Genomic DNA, 10,392 nt, shown 5'->3' with positions numbered 1-10,392 from the left:
AGATGTTGTTAATGGGGTATATTTCTTTACTATGTTTTCGGTGGCATATGATAGTTTATTAGCCAGAACTTCTATATTTGCAGCAGCATCTAAAGAGATTCCTATTCCTACAGGTGCAATCTAATCACTTAATTCCCCTTTTACTCTATTTACATGGTCAGCCCCTTGCCACATTCTTACCCGTTCATCCCAACCCTCATGGCAAGTTCCAATCAAGGGAGCGCATACAGGTGCTATGCAAGAGATATTCATGCCCTCTAAGTGGATTTGAACCTCCTTCAGAGAAGTCTGAGGTTGAAGAACCAAATGTTCTTGTTGATCCAATTTTAACACGTGGGGTCCTGAAATTGCGGTGCTTAAAAGTTGGAGGGAAGCGAGGTTTGTGATCAGAGGGTCAAAATTTAAAACTGTTTTTTTCGGTTGTTGTTGGCCCAATTCTGTTCTGCACAAACCGGGCTCATGGAATCAATGTGCCCATAGAATTTAAACCAAATTGTTGGCATGAGCTTGTCACAGTGTGTGCCCTTTAATGGAACTACCCAGTCTGGGGGACCTTGCTGAATCAGGTCATGTCCAGCTAAAGTCCAGTTCAGCAGTTCCCAGTTTATGGGGAACCGTGTGATATTCTTGCCTGGTGGTGTGATCAGAGACAGCTGCAGTTCAACTCCGGGTAACGGAGGTGTCTGGGTTCCGATGACAATGATGACACATAGGGGTATGGTTGCTCCCCAAACAGCAGAAGAAACCAGGACTATCCTGCACCTTCTGCCACCCAGGAGGCTGTCACTGGTTGCGTTTGATGGTGTACATCCCTTTTGAGACCACAACGGCTTACAGAAGAATGGGACGGAGTCTGCTGTGGTCTTAGTTTCATAACAAAACTTGAGTGACTCCTCGGGGCACTCTGCGTGCAATTGGCAACGCTTTCCTAGAGGCAACCCGAGGAGTTGCTGACAGCATAGAACAGGTAGCGACGCTGCAGGGCCAGTTGCTCCCATTCCCATAGAATCCATGCATGTGGCACAGCAATTTTACTTCCTGGGCTCCAGCTGGCAAGCCCCTCCAGAGGCTCAGAGGGATCACAGGTACAGCATAGAGCCTGGACCGCATCAGACTCCAGACACTTATGAACAGCAGGGGGCTGGTGCAACGGTGGGATGTCATGGCTCATGTTCAGGACCTGTGAAGGGGCAGAGAAGAGAGAAGAAATTCTATGCCTCAGGGGCTCACACGAGATACAGTAAGAGGGGATACACACACACCCCGCCCCCCGTCCATCCTTGCCACCGTTAGGCTGGCTCCATGCACTGGCTGTGTTCTCTAGCAAACAGCCCTCCTTGGTATGATTTCAGCAGCATAGCGTAGCATTAGAGACCACTCCAGTGAAGCTGGCAGGGGGGAGGAAGAAAGCTACACATATGAGGCTTCTTAACTGGACTGTATGGACCATTCGGCACATAAAATTGGGAGGTGGTTGCACATTCCTTGGCAAATACCAGACATTTTGCAGTATGAGGTTTCCCACCTTTCAAGTCCTTCTTCTTAGGTGCAAGTCTGTATCTAAGGAAATGCATTGGAGGGTTTCTGCCCCGCCCCAGTGAAAGTGTCCACATCACAAAACCCATCACGCCCCTCAGCCCCCTGTGGCCCAAACACGGAACACAGGTTGGGACGTAGACCCAGAAAGGACACAGAACTGTATTCAAGCAGGAGGATGGAAAAGCTCAGTGGTTTGAGCATTGGCCTGCTAAACCCAGGGTTGTGAGTTCAATCCTTGAGGGGGCCATTTGGGATCTGGAGCAAAAATTGGGGATTGGTCCTGCTTTGAGCAGGGGGTTGGACTAGATGACCTCCTGAGGTCCCTTCCAGCCCTGATATTCTATGATTCTATGATTCTAACAAAACCCCATATATACTGGGAGAGCCTGGGACCAATATTGCAGGGGGAACATGAAGCAGTGACCTACGTGAGGGTGGCCATAAGTTGAAAACTTCTCTGGCCTTTTCCTGCCTCAGTATCGGGGTAGGCACTGACAAGCGTGTTTTCCAATGGTCCCAAGCCGTTCCTTCTTGCTAGCCAAGAAGGGTGGCTGGCAGGACGGAGAAGACAGTTATAATATCCCTTGAGGGTCAGGTGTTTTACCCTTCCACTCTTTGAGCGGTGAGGAATGAAACCATTTCCACCAGGATTTCCTGTTTTTTCCATTCAGGATTTCTACCTGATAAACACTAGGGCTGGCCCGATTCACAATAAAGCACAGGCCATCCCAGGTGTGTGTCAAAGAGTGCTCCTTCACTGAAAACTGTCTGTACATCACTGCTTGGCCTAATTGTTACCCGCACAAAATTCTCTGTTACTTATACACTCTAGGGACACCCACCTTTACCCAGTTTGTAGGACTCCAGGCGAAAGGCTAACTTTACTCCTCCGTGGGCTCTGGGCAAACAGCCTTTCCCTGTGGACTCAAGACTTAATCTTTTGTGAGTTTATGGGGTCTTCCACCAGCGAAAGAGCCCCACACTGCAATACCCCACTCAATCTCCACCTATTAACAATCACCAAAACAGAATGCACACCCCATACACACAACGCTCACCACTCCCAACAAGACAGATGAATCCTTCCTGATGGCCAGCCAGGATCAGGTCCATCTGCGGGACTCCAACCTCCACACAGTACCACCGGCAGAGTGCCGAGGTCTGGCAGCTCCGATCCTGGGGCTGTTTCCTGGAGTTGGTTCCCTTAGAGCATCCCCTTTCCCAGGGGTATTTCCCCTTTTTCATTACTCATCTCTCTAACCTGTTGTTTTTTTCCTGTCTCAAGTGAGCAGCCAAGGGTTTTTTTTCAGCCCTATCTACTTCCCTTATCTCATTAATGATCCCTACCAAAAGCCCTTTCACGCAGTCACAGTATTCCTCTAAAATCTTTACTTTTAAGCACAACTCTTTAACTCCTTATTGCATGGTCCTACAGTTATTCTAACACGAATCTTAACTTAAAAGTTACAGGATGTTACCAAATATTCTATGAGAGAGAGACCTCGCTAAAGGAGCTTAGTCTGAAAAAGGAAGAGACAGTTTGCTCAGGTCCGTGCCTCAGTTTACCCACTCCACAACAACTACTCAACAAGTACCACGTGATTAGGGTCACGTGCTGCCTGCGTTCCTCCACCAATTTGTTACCAGCTTTGCCTGTTACTTTGGGTATGCTCATTGATTAGGGTTACTCTTCGGGGGGCGGGGCGTTTCTGTAATTCGATCAATGTACTGCTTGTGTCACATGTGTTCTCATACGGCACTGTACTTCTCCCTGCTGCAAGTCCCTCCCAGTGGAGCTACCCTGCAGGACCAAGGTTCCCCAGGGCTGGGTTCTTCCAGCCCCAGAATCAGTCACACACACACACATTAACAGAGCACATCTGAGAGGACCAGGTTAATCAGCACTCCCAAGCTGTCACCCTCATATGGCCTTGGACTCAACAGGCTGGGTCGAACAGCACCTCCAGGCTGCCACCCTCCTATGCCGTGGGCACCGCACCAGAACAGGGTACGCCTGAGCAGGCTGGGTCAAGCAGCACTTTCCATTTGCCACCCTCATATGCCCCTGGACTCAGCAGACTGGGTCGAGCAACACTTCCAAGCTGCAATCCTCCTAGGGCAGTTTTTTGGGCAGTTTTTCAAAGAGACATTATTAAGGGCACAAGAGCAAATTATCCCACTGCGTAGGAAAGATGGGAAGTCTGGCAAGAGACCACCCTGGCTTAACCAAGAGATCTTCAATGATGTAAAACTCAAAAAAGAGTCCTACAAAAAAATGGAAACTCGGTCAAATTACAAAGGATGAACATAAACAAATAACACAGGTATGTAGGGACAAAAGTAGAAAAGCCAAGGCACAAAACGAGATCAAACTAGCTAGGGACATAAAAGGAAACAAGAAAACATTTTACAAATACATTAGAAGCAAGAGGAAGACCAAGAACGGAGTAGGCCCGTGACTCAATGCGGGGGGAAAGACAATAACAGAAAATGTGGAAATGGCAGAGGTGCTTAATGACTTCTTCGTTTTGGTTTTCACCAAGAAGGTTGGTGGTGATTGGATGTCTAACTTAGAGACTGCCAGTGAAAATGAGGTAGGATCAGAGTCTAAAATAGGGAATGAACCAGTCAAAAGTTACTTAGACAAGTTAGATGTCTTCAGATCACCAGGGCCTGATTAAATGCATCCTAGAATACTCAAGGAGACTGAGGAGATATCTGAGCCATTAGCAATTATCTTTGAAAAGTCATGGAAGACAGGAGACATTCCAGAAGACTGGAAAAGAGCAAACATAGTACCCATCAATAAAAAGGGAAATAAGGACAACCTGGGAAATTACAGACCAGTCAGCTTAACTTCGGTACCTGGAAAGATAATGGAGCAAATAATAAAGCAATCAGTTTGCAAACACCTAGAAGATAATGAGGTGATGAGTAACAGTCAGCATGGATTTGTCAAGGACAAATCATGTCAAACCAACCTGATAACTTTCTTGGACAGGGTAACAAGCCTTGTGGATGGGGGGAAGCAGTAGATATGGTATATCTTGAATTTAGTAAGGCTTTTGATACTGTCTTGCATAACCTTCTCATAAACAAACTAGGGAAATACAACCTAGATGGAGCTACTATAAGGTGGGTGCATAACTGGTTGGAAAATCATTCCCAGAGAGTAGTTATCAGTGGTTCACAGTCATACTGGCAGGGCATAACGAATGGGGTCCTGCAGGAATCAGTTCTGGGTCCGGTTCTGTTCAATATCTTCATCAATGATTTAGATAATGGCATAGAGAGTACACTTATAAAGTTTTTGGACGATACCAAGCCGGGAAAGGTTGCAAGTGCTTTGGAGGGTAGGATTAAAATTCAAGATGATCTGGACAAACTAGAGAAATGGTCTGAAGTAAATAGGGATGAAATTCAAAAAGGACAAATGCAAAGTACTCTACTTAGGAAGGAACAATCAGTTGCACAAATACAAAATGGGAAATGACTACCTAGGAAGGAGTACTGTGGAAAGGGATCTGTGGGTCATGCTGGATCACAAGCTAAATATGAGTCAACCGTGTAACGCTGTTGCAAAAAAAGCAAACATCATTCTGGGATGTATTAGCAGGAGTATTGTAAGCAAGACACGAGAAGTAATTCTTCCGCTCTACTGCACACTGATACAGCCTCAACTGGAATATTGTGTCCAGTTCTTGGTGCCACATTTCAGGAAAGATGTGGACAAACTGGAGAAAGTCCAGAGAAGAGCAACAAAGATGTTTAAAGGTCTAGGAAACATGACCTATGGGGGAAGATAAAATTGGGTTTATTTAGTCTGGAGAAGAGAAGACTAAGAGGGGACATTATAACAGTTTTCAAGTATGTAAAAGGTTGTTACAAGGAGGAGGGAGAAAAATTGTTGTTCTTAACCTCTGAGGATGGGACAAGAAGCCATGGGCTTAAATTGCAGCAAGGGTGGTTTAGGTTGGACATTAGGAAAAACTTCCTAACTGTCAGGGTGGTGAAGCACTGGAATAAATTGCCTAGGGAGGTGGAGGAACCTCCATCACTGGGGATTTTTAAGAGCAGGTTGGACAAACACCTGTCAGGGATGGTCTAGATAATACTTAGTCCTGCCTTGAGTGCAGGGGACTGGACTAGACGACCTCTCGAGGTACTTTCCAGTTCAATGATTCTATGATTCTATGTCCCAGGTTCAGCACGTCTCTATCCCCACTTTCATGTTACAATTGTACCGGTAGTAACCCACTTGATGAGCAAACCCCACAGGATTTTTGGGCGCTGCAGGGATCTTTTAGCTTAGGTACGAGGAGCGTTGCTGCAGAGCGAATGAGGAAACCAAAAAACACTCACGAGGGGGAGAGAGAGAAGCAACCAGCTTCATCATGAAAGTTATTTATTGCCAGGTAATAACCATAGGGGAGCCAAACGAACATAACAGTTATAATATTAAATCTAACTTAAATTTCAGTATAAAAGTCAGGTTTACTAAACTATAACTGATCACACAAGCCAGGGTCAGAAGGCTACACTGAGAGAGAGAGAGAGCTGGGATCTCACCACTCCGTGAAGCTTGAATTGGTTGGGGTTCCCAGGTGGTGGTGGTAGCTGAGGGTCCAGAGTGCAGGAGACAGGCAGAGCCCCCAGCACGATCAGTCAGGAGAAGATGAAGTCCCAGTGGAACTGATGCAGATTTTGGGTACAGGCATCAGAACACATACTTGAGCATGGGTAGGGTTTTTGTAGAGAAACAACAATGGTTCAAGGGAGAACACTAGATTTGTTTGTATGAAAACAAGGGAGTATACCAGAGTTGTTTTGCTGAAGCTAGACAATGGGAGCTGATCATTCCTGGCTATGGGCTGTGTTCCTTGGAGGGAGCTCCCAATGCAATTAGGGAGCTTCACTGTTTTGGATACCAATAAAGGATTTATTACTAGAATCACTCCTGAGCTGGGTGTGTGCAGGCGTGGGTTCATTAACATCTGGAGCATCATGCCGTGCTTCCTTGCTTTTCTGGTCCCAGAGTTCAGCGCGGTTCTTGCCTTGGAATCTCTGTTCTGTATGTTAATGGAGGTGCCTCCATGTCCCATCTTCGATGCAAATGAGGCCAGGGGAGTTTCTTTACTCCTGTCACCCTTGTCGGAGGGGTTTAGGGGTGTTTCCCACGGCCTTTTCATTGCCTTTTGTAAGTCTTTCTTCTGATCAGTTTTGGTTCAAGCAGAATCTGGGGGTAAGGTCTTTTGTGAATCAGACAGGCTGGGTACTGTGCCCTGGTTCCCCAAGAACACAGAGCTGACAGGTAACACCCCCCAGGCCTGGGAGCACCTGTGGGCCTTGCTTAGGGTGGGGTCATAGGTCTCACGCCCCTCCTCCTACTGTCCTGCCATCGGGGCCCATGGAAGAGTCTGGACACAAGGCCAGGGTCCTTCTGGGAAACACCCCACAACCCTATCATTAAAGACCAAACCACAGCAGAGGCACGGCAGGGCTGGAATGGGGGGACAGGGCTGGCATGGGGTTGGGTGTGTCGCTGGGCTGGCATGAGGGTGGGGGGCATGGCAGGGACAGCATAGGAGTGGGGGCAGGGCTGACCTGGTGTGGGGGGTGCGGCAGGGCTGACATGGGGGTTCATGGTAGGGACAGCATGGGCGGGGCTTGGGGACCAAACAGGGCTGGTGGGGGAGTGATGGGCCATCACAGGAAGGTGCTCCTGTCTCAGAACTCTGGGTGAGATGAGTTTGTGGGGGCTCAACCTGGTGCCCATGTGTCCCCAAAACCAGAACCACCAGGGGAGCAGAGCAGGCATCACAAGCCCAGCCGCCCCTTGTTGAGCGATAGAAAATTCCCCCCTCCCCCACATACTGAAATAGGACCAGTCCCCCACCCCCTGCACTCTGTGGGACTTGGCATCTGGCTCTGCAGCCAGTGCTTGGACCCACACAGACCCTGGCATCAACTAAGGCAACGCCCCTGAGTCCCGACCCACAGCCCCCTGCTACCCCAGTCCTGGGCTTCCAGCCCCAGCTCTGCTGGTGCCCCTCAATCCCGACCCACAGCCCCTTCCTACCCTATTGACAGTGTCTACTGGTTGAACTGTCCCTCTTTTTTCCCTGGTGCACATAGGCTGTGGATGAGAGCAGCTAATCCCATGTCCTGGGGCTTGGCCTGGGGATGCTAACCTCAAACCGCAGCAGAGAAAACCCAGCACTGCCCCCCTCCCCCACATGGATCAGCCCAAAACCGAGATGGCTGCAGGAGGACTTGTGGCACCTTAGAGACTAACCAATTTATTAGAGCATGAGCTTTCGTGAGCTACAGCTCACTTCATCGGATGCATCACGAAAGCTCATGCTCTAATAAATTGGTTAGTCTCTAAGGTGCCACAGGTACTCCTCTTCTTTTTGCAAATACAGACTGACACGGCTGTTACTCTGAAACCTGTCATGATGGCTGCAGGGTGGCCCTGGGAATCCAGCTGCCTTCTGACGGCAGGGGGTGCTCTTTGCTTGCACAATCCCCTGGCACAGAGGAGCTGAGCCCCTGGGACAGTGGTATCTAGTGGTTAGAGTGGCAGGGGCTGGGAGCCAGGGCTCCTGGATTCTATCCCTGACTCTGGGAAGGGGGGGTGTAGAGGTTACAGTGGGGGTAGGGAGCCAGGGCTCCTGGGTTCTATCCCTGGCTCTGGGAAAGGGGAGGGGCCTAGTGGTTGTGGGGAGGCAGGGCAGGAAGCCAGGACTCCTGGGTTCTATTTCCAGTCCTGCTCCGTAACCACAGTGAGGTCCCCACAGCTCTCAGTGGCGGGGGCTGCTGGAGCCGTGGGTCGGGGTGGGGGCTCTGGTTGCGGAGGGGAAGCGCTGCGTGTCAGGGATACCAGCCCTGCAGCCTCCCCGGCCGGTTGCAGAGGAAGCTGGGCCGGGCGCTGCCAGGGGCGGATACGCTGGGCCGTGCTGATAAAGGTTGCGTTAGACCAGGCAGCCACCCCTCCGCGAGACCAGTTACATAACGTTGCCTGGGCTCTTTAGCAACGGGGCCAGGCAGGGTGTGGGACAGCTGTGCTAGGTCCCCCCTGAAGCTGAAGGGGCGGTCCCGTCAAGTCTGTGCCCCCCAGAGCCACTCATAGAATCATAGAATCATAGAATATCAGGGTTGGAAGGGACCCCTGAAGGTCATCTAGTCCAACCCCCTGCTCGAAGCAGGACCAATTCCCAGTTAAATCATCCCAGCCAGGGCTTTGTCAAGCCTGACCTTAAAAACCTCTAAGGAAGGAGATTCTACCACCTCCCTAGGTAACGCATTCCAGTGTTTCACCACCCTCTTAGTGAAAAAGTTTTTCCTAATATCCAATCTAAACCTCCCCCACTGCAACTTGAGACCATTACTCCTTGTTCTGTCATCTGCTACCATTGAGAACAATCTAGAGCCATCCTCTTTGGAACCCCCTTTCAGGTAGTTGAAAGCAGCTATCAAATCCCCCCTCATTCTTCTCTTCTGCAGGCTAAACAATCCCAGCTCCCTCAGCCTCTCCTCATAAGTCATGTGTTCTAGACCCCTAATCATTTTTGTTGCCCTCCGCTGGACTCTTTCCAATTTATCCACATCCTTCTTGTAGTGTGGGGCCCAAAACTGGACACAGTACTCCAGATGAGGCCTCACCAATGTCGAATAGAGGGGAACGATCACATCCCTCGATCTGCTCGCTATGCCCCTACTTATACATCCCAAAATGCCATTGGCCTTCTTGGCAACAAGGGCACACTGCTGACTCATATCCAGCTTCTCGTCCACTGTCACCCCTAGGTCCTTTTCCGCAGAACTGCTGCCTAGCCATTCGGTCCCCAGTCTGTAGCGGTGCATTGGATTCTTCCATCCTAAGTGCAGGACGCTGCACTTATCCTTATTGAACCTCATCAGATTTCTTTTGGCCCAATCCTCCAATTTGTCTAGGTCCTTCTGTATCCTATCCCTCCCCTCCAGCGTATCTACCACTCCTCCCAGTTTAGTATCATCCGCAAATTTGCTGAGAGTGCAATCCACACCATCCTCCAGATCATTTATGAAGATATTGAACAAAACCGGCCCCAGGACTGACCCTTGGGGCACTCCACTTGATACCGGCTGCCAGCTAGACATGGAGCCATTGATCACTACCCGTTGAGCCCGACAATCTAGCCAGCTTTCTACCCACCTTATAGTGCATTCATCCAGCCCATACTTCCTTAACTTGCTGACAAGAATACTGTGGGAGACCATGTCAAAAGCTTTGCTAAAGTCAAGGAACAATACATCCACTGCTTTCCCTTCATCCACAGAACCAGTAATCTCATCATAAAAGGCCCCCAACTCACCCAACTGGCCCCCCACCCACCTTTCGGGCTGAGCTGCTCCAGAATCTGGGTACAGGGTGCTGCTCCATGGGGCAGGGTCCAATCCCAGGGGGAGCCTGGGCAGTGAGCATCCCCAGGACTTGAACCTGGCATATGTCTGGGGTGACAGCGGGAGTGACTGGGGCTAGAGTAAGTGGGAGGGGGGCAGGGGGATGCCGCACTGGCTCACCTGCACACAGCCCCAGCCCCACATTGCTGCCAAGCCTGGCAGATCCTTATTCAGAAACCTGTTCTCCAGCAGTGAAATGCAGCCACCTCTGGGGTGGGTGGGGTGGGTGCTTCAATGCACTGAACAAAAGGGCCTGACTTTGTCCTGGTGGGGTCGCCACCCCCTGCGGCCCCAGCCCAGCACTGGTTCGGCCAAGCATCTCTGGGGCTAGGGAGCTGAGCCGCTCCCCTGCTGCTGCATCTGGTGCTCCCGGCCCCGTCCTCAGACTACGAGTCCCAAGATCCCCTG

Source organism: Lepidochelys kempii, chromosome 20 (assembly GCF_965140285.1).
Source record: "Lepidochelys kempii isolate rLepKem1 chromosome 20, rLepKem1.hap1, whole genome shotgun sequence".
Lineage (NCBI taxonomy): Eukaryota > Metazoa > Chordata > Testudines > Cheloniidae > Lepidochelys > Lepidochelys kempii.
Note: the sequence above shows the minus strand (reverse complement) of the source record.